Here is a 14,013-nt window from a genome sequence, read left to right on the forward strand (position 1 = left end):
CCAAACCCTGAGATTGAGGATGATACACGGACCCAAACTTGTGGGTTATACCCAGTATTCCCTCTAAGCTGCGCGCGTGCGCGGCCGCGCAGGCCAGTCGAAGTGGCGGCGCAATAGATTTTTCAGACCGCGCACATTTTTCAGACCGCACAAACGTGGATACAATGCGCAGACAACCCTCTAGTGGTGAGATGGCGACACCTGCTGGCCGTTTTAGATATTACCCACATTACCGTATAAAATCAGTTACTTAACAATATGAGACAATCAAAGCATTGTGTAAGAGTGAGCATTGTGATGATTGTTTTAGAGTAAGTTAACATTCCCTCTGTTGTTGTGATGCATCACATCCATTGTGTTAATAGGCACCAAGAATTAGAGAAAGACTTGCAAATACTTAACAAGCAATGTTTCTGAAGAGCCGCATTATTTTGATGAAGAAATGCAAAAGAAATGTATATGGTCGTAGTCCTTCACTATTTACTGTTATCTTGGGAAAATAATAAAGAAGAAGAAGACAAACTCCTATTTTCCATTGTCATCAATTAATGTGTGAATCTATTACGGTAGGCATGAATTAAAATGAACATTGTGTTTTTCCGAATGTTTTATTCCAAAAGGCGTGGCATAACATGCAGATTAACTGTACTAAGGCCATCAGAGTAAAAGTACCTCGACATGTAGAGTAAATGTACAGTTACTTGAACTATTGATGAAGGGTCAACAGAGCAACCGTTAACCTTTAAAAGCTCTCACCAAACACCAACAGTGAAATCAACACGTGTTCATCGTTTTGAGTTTCTTCATCGTCCCTCCGAGGACACAGAGCAGGTGTTACCAGACTTTGATGAAGAGTAAACTACTACAACAGTAGCCTTTGTAAAGATTACCCGAGAATGTACTGCAGTCCAGCCTCCACTTCAAAAAACAGTCAAGCAGCCCATAAGGTTTTCTTTAGGTCCCCATATACAGGCATTACGGTAAGAGCGTAGAACTGACTTCTTCCCGTAATGCCGAGTACATACGGGTACTTGAAAAACACAAGCGCTGAGAGAAGCAGCGATATTACACTCCCTTTATTCTCTCACATGTACAGGCAGCGTGCAGCACTGCGCACATGCGCAGTCCTGGTTTAGGGCTCAGCACAATAACATAATCAAGTAAACAAACACTATTTATACCAAGAGGGAAACACTGTTCCCCGAGGGAACACACTTCCACATTACACAGGGGAGATGATTTGATTTGTAAAATGAGACAAAAGGAGAAAACATTTGACAACAATATCCTATTTCTGCTATTCAGTTGTGTCTTCTTTCCCCCAGGTATCCAGAAGAAGTCGGTCCTGCACAATAGAAAAAGATCCTGCCGTAAATATTGGATTACACAGTAATCATTTTATCTTCCCCTAACAGTTTAAAGAAGTTGAGAGGGGAAATGTATCTTAATCTGCAAAGTAACTATTTATCTGTCAAGTAAATATAGTTCAGTAAAAAGTGCAATAAATACTCAAAATAAACGTGCAATAACAATCCAATTTCCCCTCAAATTAAATACTCAGAGTGAACAGAGATATTATTCATAACAATAACTATATACTATATAATATAACTGTATTCATAGAAAATAGTTTGATATAAGCTACTAAAAAGGCTCATCACCAAGGTCATTGGTCATTTATTATTTGTATTATTAAAAAATTATGTTAGAATAACAAACATTAAATCATGTTCAGTTAGCTGTAGTCTGTCTGTTAATCTGGGCTGAAATAAAAATGGAAGAGTGGTCGTTATGAAAGTGTTTGAACTCAATAATCTTAATCATGTTGCTGTCTTTGTCACGTTGGAGACAAACAGGGCAACTGCAACATGCAACTTCAGTTACGTACGCACGCACACACGCACGCAAGCACGTTAGTAAATGCCATGGAAACCGGACCAAGGCTATATAAGGGCCGCGGCGGTTCTGATTCTTCCCTTTGCACTTTGGACTTGGACATGGACTGAAAACCTCCTGTGAACCCAAACCGTGTAAAGTTAACTCTTTGAGTTTTGAACTGCTTGAGATAATTTGCTGGAAAGAAACTTGTTGGCGAACAGAACTACTACACCTGAGCGACATAGACCCTGAAAGAGGACCAGAGACCCTGTTTGCTGCAGGATTGTAAAACCTTTATGTCTGGCAGGACTGATAAAGCACCAGACAGCCTTCCCTCGCGTCTGGCGCGGTTGGCAATAGGTAGCATCCTGCAGCAGAGGTTTTGGTGCGGATCATCCTGAAGGAGGAAGAAAAAGATGAAGATGACCCTCTCACCCAGCGGTTCCCAACTCTGAGTTTCTGACAGGACCTGCAGCATCCAAGTCCCTTTCCCCCTGGCTATCTTTTCACCCTCCCTTTTGGCATGGCGCCCCTAGCCCCACAGAGGTCAGAAGAGTCTGCACCCTCCAAGTCAGGCCTCAGATCCTCTACAACCAGAAGACACTGGCAGTGGGATGAGGACAGCGACCCGGATTGAGACCGACCGCCTGTTTGCTGCAGTATTGTAAAACCTTTATGTCTGGCAGGACTGATAAAGCGCCAGACAGCCTTCCCCCGCGTCTGGCGGGGAAGTTAACCTCCCTCGCGTCTGGCGGGGTTGGCAATAGGTAGCATCCTGCAGCAGAGGTTTGGTCCTCTTGGCGGAGGATCCGAGTCTGCCACTAGCCATGCAGCAGACAGCGACGGCCAGAGGAGCCGCTGAGGGAGCTCGCTAATGACATTGAGGGGCTTGTTCACCGCACCTACGCCCACATGCCCCCGTCCATCCAGAGCGAGCTAGCTAGGGACCATTTCTTCCAGGCCCTGCTGCCAGTTGACCTGCGCATTCAGACACTACTCGCTCACCCTGGGTCGCTTCAGGAGGCTTTGGAGTCAGCAACGGAAAGAGAGATGCTGTATGCTGGCGCCATGGGTAAAGTGGTTGAAAAAGCACCAAAGGGGAGCGCTGCTTGTGAGACGGAAAGGGAGTTGGCGCAGCCTGCCTGGGTGGGGGAGCTAACCCAGCTGGTGAGGGCTCCCACTTTGAGAGATGAGAGGCAAAACAAGCCACGACCAAGAGTCTGCTGTGGGTGTGGCCAGCCTGGCCATCTGGTCCGACACTGCCCCCGTTCCACCGCGAAAAAGGGAAACGAGCCGGGGACCGCATAATCGGGACGATGCGGACCCCTGGTACCCTGTCCCAGCCCCCTCTAATTAACGAAGCTACGCAACCGTCCGACCAAATAGGGGCAACCAGACCACCGGAGGATTTTGATGGTCAGCGACTAGTGGTGCTGGGTCAAACCTGGATTGGAGACTGTTGGTATGCACCGCTCACCATTGGAGGGACATGCTTCTCTGCACTGGTAGACACAGGTTCGTCAGCAACCCTGGTGAGGCCCGATGTGGTGAAAAATGGAACTGATATTTTTCTCACTGTAGTGAAACTGCAGTCAGTCACCGGGGAGCGAACTCCCATGGTTGGGGAAGCAATAGTGACTCTGGGGCTGGGGGAAAAGTCTATCTGCTGCCCGGTGTGGGTTGCTAACCTGGAGGACTGTATACTGGGACTGGATATTCTCGGGGCTTTGGACTGTGTCATCAACACAAAGAGAGGAACTCACACTGCCCTCCACCCTGCCAGCTGCTGAGTTGCATCCACCCCCAGCCTCTGTCCGGCCAGCTGCAAGTCCAGGTGACACAGGTAACAAACGTCTCTCCACCTGACGACCGTGAAAGAGTCTTGGCAGTGAGGGAGGTCTGGCAGAAAAACTGTGGTGGTCTGACTCCTAGCGAACAAGATCTGTTGTGGCAGCTGCTTCTTGAGTTCAAGGACTGTTTTTCAATGTTGGAGGACGATGTGGGCCGCACAGATCTCATCCAGCATTACATCGAAACAGGAGATGCACGGCCGCAGGAGATACTGACATACTGGTGCATGGTGACTCCTTCCAGGCGGCTCTCGAGGCCCTGAGGCGGGTGCTGGAGAGAGTGGCAGCAGCAGGTCTAAAGCTGCACCCACAGAAATGCTCCTTCATGCAACGGGAGGTCACATTTCTGGGGCACAAGCTTGGGGGCGGCGGTGTCGGCACCATGGATGATAAAGCGCAGACGGTGAAGGATTGGCCTACCCCCAGCACTGTGCAGGACCTGAAAAGCTTCCTGGGCCTGGCCTCCTACTATAGAAAGTTTGTAAGGGTTTTTTCCTGCATAGCTCTACCACTGTTCCGCCTGCTGCAAAAAGGGGTGGTGTTTGATTGGACAGAGGAGTGCCATGCAGCTTTCACTTCACTGCAGAGAGCCCTTGTGGAGGCCCCAGTTCTCTCGCCGCCTGACCCCACCCTGCTTTTTATCCTCGACACGGACGCCAGTAATGCAGGCGCAGGTGCTGTGCTGGCCCAAATGACTCCTGAAGGAGAGAGAGTGGTGGCGTATCACAGCAGACAGTTTAACAAGGCTGAACGCCGCTACTGTGTCACGAGACGGGAGCTGCTTGCTATGTTCTGTGCCATCCGACATTTTAGATATTACCTTGGGGGCCTCCACTTCACAGTCCGGACCGACCGCTCTGACTTACAGTGGCTCATATCTTTTAAGGAGCCAGAAGGCCAGCTGGAACACTTGTACCTTATTGCTTAATTAATTTCCAGACAAGGCCCAAATCAGACCAGTCACAACCACAAAAACATATATTGATGATAATGTCACCACCGCTCTGAGCAGTACAGATCAGCAACAGGGATTGTATATATCTTTCATCCCTGTTGCTTCTTTATATATTGATCTTGTATCTTGTGTGTTGTATCTTCACTTGTCAATTATAAGGCGCTAATAAAGGCGATTAATAAAGTATATATTCATTCATCTTGATGCAGACAGGGTAACTTATCTCAACATAACTACATACAAACTGAGACTCTAAACCAGAGGTATTAATCCGGCCCGCCGAGTATTATAATTATTATAACATTTAAAAAAAAAAAAGTTATAGTAAAGACCGCTGTAGCGCTTTTCCGTTCCCAAGTTCAGTTTCCCGAAGCACGATGACCACAACAGACCAGCGTTGATGTTTCTTCATGCTTATTTATTGCACAGCGCTCGTTTAGGCTTCTCGTGTGTGTGTTCTGCTGCAGCAGAAAGACCGCTGTAATGCCTTCTGCTGCGCACACGGCTCTGCTGCAGAAGAACACACATACGAAAAGCCTAAAAGAGCGCTGTGCATAAATAAGCATGAAGAAACATCAACGCTGGTCTGTTGTGGTCATCGTGCTTTGGGAAAATCAAGTCGGGAACAGAGAGGCGTTACAGCAGTTTGTACGCGCCGTGCGGACCGCTGCCTGCCGTGTTCTGCTGGACTAGAGCGACACGCAACACTTGCTGTGCTGCGCTGGTCAATTCCCCCCCCCTCCCCCACTGATCCCACAGACAAGGGCGACACTTTTTTATTTTTTTTATTACCGTATTATACTTCAAAACACTGAAAAGCTCCACTTCTTAGCGGTCAGAATCCTTTTTAATGATGTCGTAAAGCGTTAACTTTAGAAGAATTACGGTAATATGAATCACTTTCTGTCGCCGGAGACAGGGTTTGTACTACAACAGTTTTAGAGTTGTAAAATGAACTGAAAGCTGCATGCAGAGTATTTGTCCTCAGTATAACTAACATAACTAACCACACTCGACCCACGGAACTGCGCCACCCTGCGCGCTCATGTCACGTGACATATAGGGTTCTGTCTGCCAGCCTCCTGCCATCCTCCTGCAGTGATCCCTTCTGTCACAATGAGTGGACCCAAGAAAAGACAAGTCGACAGTGAGTGCAGAGTCTTTAATGAGTGGACTGCTAAGTATTTTTTCACGAAGTACGATCAAAGGCAGTATGTCTTATTTGCCAAGGAACCATTGCAGTATTCAAAGAATACAATATTAGCCGCCACTTTTCCGCCAAGCATGCTAACTATGCTAGCCAACAGTCACTGACAGAACGGGCGGCTACTGCTAAGAGGTTGGCAGCCAATTTAAAGAGTCAGCAAAATATTTTTCTCTGCCAAACTGCTATACAAGAATCAAGCACCAAGGCAAGTTTTTTGCTAGTATTCAAATTAACAAAAGCCAGCAAGCCTTTCTCTGAAGGAGAGTTTTTGAAAGAATGTATGGTAGAAACAGCAGGTCTCTTATGTCCAGAGAGCAAAAACAAATTTGAAAAATTGAGTTTATCACGCAGAACAGTGTAGAACAAATTGATGAAGATTTAACCAGCGAGTTGAACAAAAAAGCTGAGTCATTTACGTTATATTCTCACACCGCCCCCTCCCGGCCTCGCCGTCGTCAAGTGTAGAGCCACGGGTCTCACACCGCCCAGCACCCCCTGTGGCGGACCACAGGCTCCCCACCTTCCCTTTGGCTCCAATAATCTGTTTTACCAGATACTCATACTCTCATGTGGTCTGCATTTGGGGCCGCAACATTGTCCTCCCGTGACAGGTTCACACAAACACTCTCCATCCATCTGATACTGGCCCGGCCCGTCTGTCAATTTTTTTTTATTCAATGTGGCCCCTGAGCCAAAAATTTTGCCCACCCCTGCTCTAAACACTACCGAGTTCACTTGTCCTACAACGATTCTCCTCCCCTGAACTGCCAAGTAACAAAAGTTGTGCCACGCTGCATTATTTGTGCCACCTTTCCAGTGTAATGTCCAGCACCGCCCTATTTCTCACCCTATGCTGCAAACTACCCTTGTTTCACTAGATACTTCTTTGAAGGAACTCTGGTGGGGACCCTGAATGGGTTAATGCGACAACATCATACAGAATCAAATTGTAGCAGGGTTTGAGTCAATATTTCTCTGGTGGTGACAATAAATAGAAGGGTTGATTGGATAAATTATGTGGAATCGAATGGCATTTAGACATGTTGCTGGTTGTGGGGGGTCTGTCAAATGTTTGGCTCATCTTGTATTTATATGTGACGGAGTGATGACTGCAGTGCCTGTCTGCAGCTAATAAAGACAGTGGGCCTCATATCTGTGAAGGAACATTCTTTGTTTTCAGGAGGGTAAACTGAGATTTTGTCCTAAAATAAGGTTTTCATCCGAGTATAAACATATTTACCCGACTATGAGGTTTTATCCAGATATAGAACACTTTCTACCCTAAAATAAGGTTTTTATTTACCCCTAAATATAGGGTTCTTAGATGTGATGATTTGTTTTCAAACGTTTTTCTTTAAATCAATGTTGATACTTAGTATCAAGATGAGGGAAATGTTGGAAGAAAAAACGTATTTATTCTTAATCAATTACTGTTTCACGGTTATATTAATAATCATATGTTCTGTTTATTAATCATTTGAACTACTGTAAATGCCAGTGACTTCTCATTGACCTCTTTCTTGTTAAAACATACGCATGCTTTTCAAGTGACCTTCTGGTGGTCATGAGACTGGGGATGCCTACATGTCTATGTTTTGGGAATATACGGTTCCTTGGTATCATATGGCCATGCCAATGCAAGCCAATCTAAGGGCGTCATGAGAGCTTCTGTGATTGTGTGATTAATGTATTTAAGAGGTAACTCTTTGCTCGTTCAGAGAGCAGTGCAGGGTACGCAATTCACATATCATGTTGTGTAATTCTTATCTGCTCCTTCCTTGCAACGAATAAATGTCCTGATCAATGATTTTACCACCAGGTGTCGAGTTAATATTTTCGTAACACCCTGAAGTCAACAACCTGTCTTCATAGCCGTAATGTAGGTCTGGAGGTTATATAGTACGCGACCTAGTTTACTTTACTTTCACAAACATGTTTGACTCTAATGTGTGTTGGGGGGACACACTGTGCTCGAGTCCGAGTTGGCCACCACGATGAGGCTCCTCGAGCTGGAGGTGGCTCACACTCCCCTGATGAAAGTTCTCGAGCTCAGGATTTCCTGATAATATAAGTCAATATAAGTCAAAAACCTGGACTTCATAGCCGTAATGTAGGTGTAGTGTCTGAGGGGGGAGGGGGGGGGGGGGGGGGGGGGGTCCTGGAACTCTAACTAAAGACTCTGACTGATTTTCAGATGTTTTATTTTCCGACTTTTTTCTAAGTTTTTTTCTGTAGATCCTGGAACTCTAACTAAACACTCTGTTTGATTTTCAAATTCTTTTTGTTTGTCTCAGAAATTATTTCTATGTTTTCTTTTTGTCCGGGTACTTTTTTATTCATCCAATGGTCTGTCCGGAGAGGGCCTGTGGGTTCGTTTCATGCCCAGAATAGCTCACAAGATGTCCACAATTCTCAGCGGAGGCCTCCAATGCCATTTTCAAATGGTCCAAAAACACATAATAATGGGGAAAGCCTTTTCTAAAAGTGGATTTAATTGATCCCAGGGTCGATCTGGAGAGGGCCTAGTGCCTATTTTCATTCCCAGAATAGGGACCGGGAAATGCGCCTTGCGCAGCGGAGGCCAAAGCTGCTTCATTTAATGGTCATAAAACCCAAAATAATGGATTTAAAGTTTTCCATGGTCCATAATTCGGGGTCAGATTTTCGGATATTTTCTTTTCTGACAAAGTTTTTTCTGGAGATCCGGGTAACTAAACACTCTGTCTGATTTTCGGCTTCTTTTTTTGTCTCAGAAATTATTTCTATGTTTTATCTCGTGGTACTTGAACTCTAACTAAACACTCTGTTTGATTTTCATATACACTCATACACGGGTCATTTTGACCCCGAGGACAATGGGAGGGATGCCAAGAAAGGGCAGAGATAGTGCAAGCATGAGCGAAACACCCAAAGTACACAAGGTTTTAAGCAGCAGATGGTGGAAACGTTTTCTCCCCTCATGTAATGTTATTTACGTTTATAACTGTGCTTTTTAATGCATGGGTGTGCTGATAAGAAATTCAGATTCACGGACTGTTTTTCTTACATCTGACGTTACTGTTGAACTCCAGCACCTCCTACTGTCTGTATATCATATCTGCTCAAATCATCTGTCGTAAACACACCAAATCATAACTTTCTTATAATTCTTAATCAGATGGAAAACGTTGTTGTAAGTCAAACTTAAAGACAAAAGGGATTCGCTGGTTATTGGCAGTTTTATTGATTTCTTACAATACAAGATACTTATTTCATAATCAAAAGAAGAAAAAAAAGGGAAAAGATAGACTGATAAAGCACATAATGGGCTTTATTCCAAAAGACGGAATGGTTTGGTTAAAGCAGAAGCTTAAATCATTTAATGAACTATGGCTAAGCTCCATTTAGCTTCAGGGCCCTGGTTGTAGAGTCATCGTTGATTAGTCTTTGCTTTTCTTACGTCAAAATGTCTGCTGAAAAAAAAGGTGAATTATACTTCCTCCACCTGGCACAATAATAAATCAAATATAACATGAAAGAAAAATCTGACAGAAATTCAAGTATTAAAAATGTGAACGTTGTCTCTTCTTATCCGCCGCAGTGTTTGCTGTGGAGTCGGGGCTTTTTTTCTAGCATCTGCACCCAAATTTGACTTTGTAGTTACGGCACCTACGACGACCTTTCTGGTCCTTGTTGCGGCAAACAAATCCCTTCGATGGATCAGAGCTGAAAAAAGGATTACAAACAGTAAGTGAATCAGTATAATATTTAAAGCAAGGAAACCATATAGAAACAAAACAATAACTTATTTTTCGTGGTGCACAATGTTGAAGACGTAAATGATTGTTTGTCTATGATAAAAACATGTACAATGTCAAAGTATTTCCTGATGAGGCAACTTACATGTAGATGACATCCCCTGCGTACATGGCTGGGGTATTTGTGTCAGTGGTATCAGCCTTCACGAACAGAGGATTTTGACAGATTTGTCCAGGGTAATTTTTGCGAAGACTGGAGAGAGTTTCCCAGTCCCCTGATCCACTGGGATTGTCTCGGTCATACCACTTGGTCCAGCACACTGCAAGGAGACATTAAAGAGAGGATGACAGGGGGGAAACTGCAGAGGAAAAGCAACATTCTAAATGAACGCTTATGCACACAAACGATGAAGAGAAGAGGAAATAATCTTTTCAATGAACATGAATGTGCTCACACAGTACCTTTTCCTCCACAGAAAGAGGGAGGGCAGCTGAAACGAACGCGATAATCTTTACACATCTTCTTATTGCGTTGGTCTATGTTTCTGCAGATGAATCCAGTAGTTGCGTCACTTCTAAGAAAAAGAAACACCGAGTGGCACGTAATTAAAACATTCTTGGTCCCCAGAGGATGAACCCTCCCGACTTTGGTGATCCCCTCACCACCTTCCACCAGTGCAACCAGCAAGTAAACATGGCTTTGAGTGCAATGTTTATAGCTATTGAATGGATAATGATTACAGTTGGTAAACACATTAAACTAAGGATGTTCCTATCAGCCTCAGCTGTACCATGGTGCTCAATAATAATTAACCAATGTTAGCATGCGAACAAACATGCTAAACTAAGAGGATGAACGTTGTAAACATTATACCTGCTTAATATCAGCACGTTCTCTTTGTCATTGTGTTAGAATTCAGCTCAAACCACCACAGTTCCTACAACCTCACAGAGCCTAATGGTTCTTTTTATGAGTGTGTATTATAACACACAATGATTTAAAACATTTTTTATTACAATTATTTTAAAATATATTCAATATCATAATACAAACTTACTGTTCCATTGTGACTAATAAATGTCCCTATTTTAAGATAATACATTTTTATATTGTACTACCACACAAATAGTTTACTAGTTTTTCTACGTAAGCTGCTATTTCCTGATGCTCAGTGGTTAGCAAGTACAGGGCTGATCAATACAACAGAATAGAATGTGGAAATATGTTTAGTCTCACAAACAGATCGAGTAGCAACATTAATGCATCACATTCAGTATAATAAGACTCATTGAAATGATTTATACTCAGTCAGAACTTACTTATAAATCACATCCCCTGCTGCAGCCACACTTTCCCCAGTTCGAGTTTGGGCCTCAATAGCTGCTGGTTTTGGGCAGATTTTTCCTGGGTTCTCTCTGCGATGCCAAGAGAGAAGTTCCCAGTCCCCTGATCCACTGGGATTGTCTCGGTCAAACCACTTGGTCCAGCACGCTGCAAGATGCAATAAAAGAGAGAGGATGACAGGTTGGAAACTGCAGAGCAAAATCAGCATTCTAAATGAACGCTTATGCACATAAACGATGAAGAGAAGAGGAAATCATCTTTGCATTAGTAGCTTTGCACTGAACATGAATGTGCTCAAACAGTACCTTGTATATCACAGTAAGAGGGAGGGCAGCTGAAACGAATGCGATAATCTTTACAAGTCTTTTTATAGCGTTGGTCTTGGTTTCTGCAGACGAATCCAGTAGTTGTGTCACTTCTGATAAAAAGAAACACAGAGTGGCACGTAATTAAAATATTCTTGGTCCTCAGAGGATGACTTTGGTGATCCCCTCACCACCTTCCACCAGCGCAACCAGCAAGTAGACATTTGTGGCTTTGAGTGTAATGTTTATAGCTATTGAATGGATAATGATTACAATTGTTAAACACATTGATTAATTGAAATTACTTTGGTGATCACTGGACTTTTGATCCATCTTCAGGTCAAAATGTTAATTTAAATGCCAAAACTAATGACGTTCCTATCAGCCTCAGCTGTTCCTGGTGTCCAGTGATAATTATTCAATGTTAGCATGGGAACAAACATGCTAAACTAAGATGATGAATGTTGTTATCATTATACCAGCTTAATATCACCACGTTCTCTTTGTCATTGTGTTAGAATTCAGCTCAAACCACCACAGTTCCTACAACCTCACATAGCATAATGTTTTGTTTTATTAGTGTGTCGTATAACACACAATGAATATATAGTTTGGAATAAAAATTATTTTAAAACATATTCAATATCAAACTAAAACGTACTGTTCTGGACCGATCAATAGAACAGAATAGAATGTGGAAATATGTTTAGTCTCACAAACACATTGAGTAGTGTACTTGGGAACGCATCCCAGAGAAGGGGTTTTGAACGCAGCCTTAGGGCTGGCTCCTCCCCCAATCAGTGCCAATATAAAAGGCACCTGTTGGCCCGGCCTCATCAAACAAACTATATATTAGGGTTGTTAATCTTATATTTCTTGGGGTGCAAGTCCCTAGGTGGCGTTGTCGGTTTCCTTTTATTCCCCCTTCCCCTAAGACCCCATCACAGTAGTAACATTAATGCATCACATTCAGTAGGCTACATTAGGCTCGTTCGAGATGAGCCAGTTCTGCGCAGAATCGATCGGCGGCGATCGGTGCGCAATGCATGCCGGTTAGATTTGTGTCCGACTTGGTCCCGACTTGCTCTGACGTCATGCACACGTGGTCAACGATACTCTCACGAGACCAAGCCGGCTGTCGATTTCAGAGTCAGTCGCCGCAGTTTCTCTCAAACGACTGCTTGGCCCAGTGCATGATGGGAAACGCCTGGGTCTCGCCACATCAGAGAGCTGATTGGCTTTAGATCTGACAGCAAACACCACGTGTTGTAGAAAATCCTTATTTTATGTGTAGTTGTAATACTTAACCCTCGATTATTGACTATTCGTCTCATGTTTAATCTAAAAACACATCTTGTGTGGTTGATAATACAAAATCGTATTTCCATAACACATATCTAAACCAGTAGTAATGTATTTCACAGGCAGACTAAAGCCAAAGTATAAAAATACCAAAGGATGCAGCTACACAGTCATTTCTACATAAATATATATATATATTTATAAACACATATAATAAATCCAAACGTGATCTGCGCGATCTAACGAACGAGCCTTATCAGACTCATTGAAATGATTTATACTCTGTCAGAACTTACTTATAAATCACATCCCCTGCTGCAGCCACACTTTCCCCAGTTAGAGTTTGGGCCTCAATAGCTGATGGTCTTGGGCAGATTTGTCCTGGGTTCTCTCTGTGAAGCCAAGAGAGAATTTCCCAGTCCCCTGATCCACTGGGATTGTCTCGATCATACCACTGGGTCCAGCACCCTGCAAGAAGCAATACAAGAGGATGACGGGTGGGAAACGGTAGAACAAAAGCAACATTCTAAATGAACACTTATGCACACAAACGATGAAGAGAAGAGGAAATCATCTTTGCATTAGTAGCTTTGCGCTGAACATGAATGTGCTCACACAGTACCTTGTATTTCACAGTAAGAAGGAGGGCAGCTGAAACGAACGTGATAATCTTTACACATCAATAGCTGCTGGTTTTGGGCAGATTTGTCCTGGGTTCTCTCTACGAAAGCTACAGAGTTTCCCAGTCCCCAGGGGGGTATTCTTCGTACCTGGCTAAACAAAGTCAAGCAAATGTCCTAATCTGCACCTTAAATTAGCGAGATGATTGACATCAGGCTATCTGGGTTTCTTCACGGCTGATCCGCGCTGAAACATCTCGTTAATTCTAGCCAGACGTCAGTCATCTGGATAAATGCGCGCGCCCGCTCCTCTTCAGAAGGGATAATAATCGAGCACTGACACCACGATGTTCTAACAGTACAATGGCAAATAAACTCAGAGGAACCTCTTTTTATTTCTCTAATGAGAAGCAGGAGATGATCATGAAGGCATATGAGGAAGTCAATACCGTAGTCATTCACAGCAAACGCATTGCGAATATTACAACGTTTTTGCAACATTGTTGCCGTGAACGCAACTTTAACAGCGACCCCGCTGAGAGACATAAGCGTCGCAAATATATCAGACAAGTTAAATGCGTCAGTGTTGAGAAAATGTATCGGCTAATTTGAAGTGCTTCATCACCCAAATCAATCAGATTATATTTACGAATAAATATATACTTATGAGGATATATGTATTGTATGCACGTATGAATCATGTACTATATATGTGTATATGAGTTTGAATATGTGTATGGGCGGATCAGTATGTATGTATTATTCATAATCAGAAATTCAATCAATTGAAGCAGTGAAAATAAATTATGTGTGA

The sequence above is a fragment of the Taurulus bubalis genome (genome assembly GCF_910589615.1).
Source record: "Taurulus bubalis genome assembly, chromosome: 3".
Taxonomy (NCBI): Eukaryota; Metazoa; Chordata; class Actinopteri; order Perciformes; family Cottidae; genus Taurulus; species Taurulus bubalis.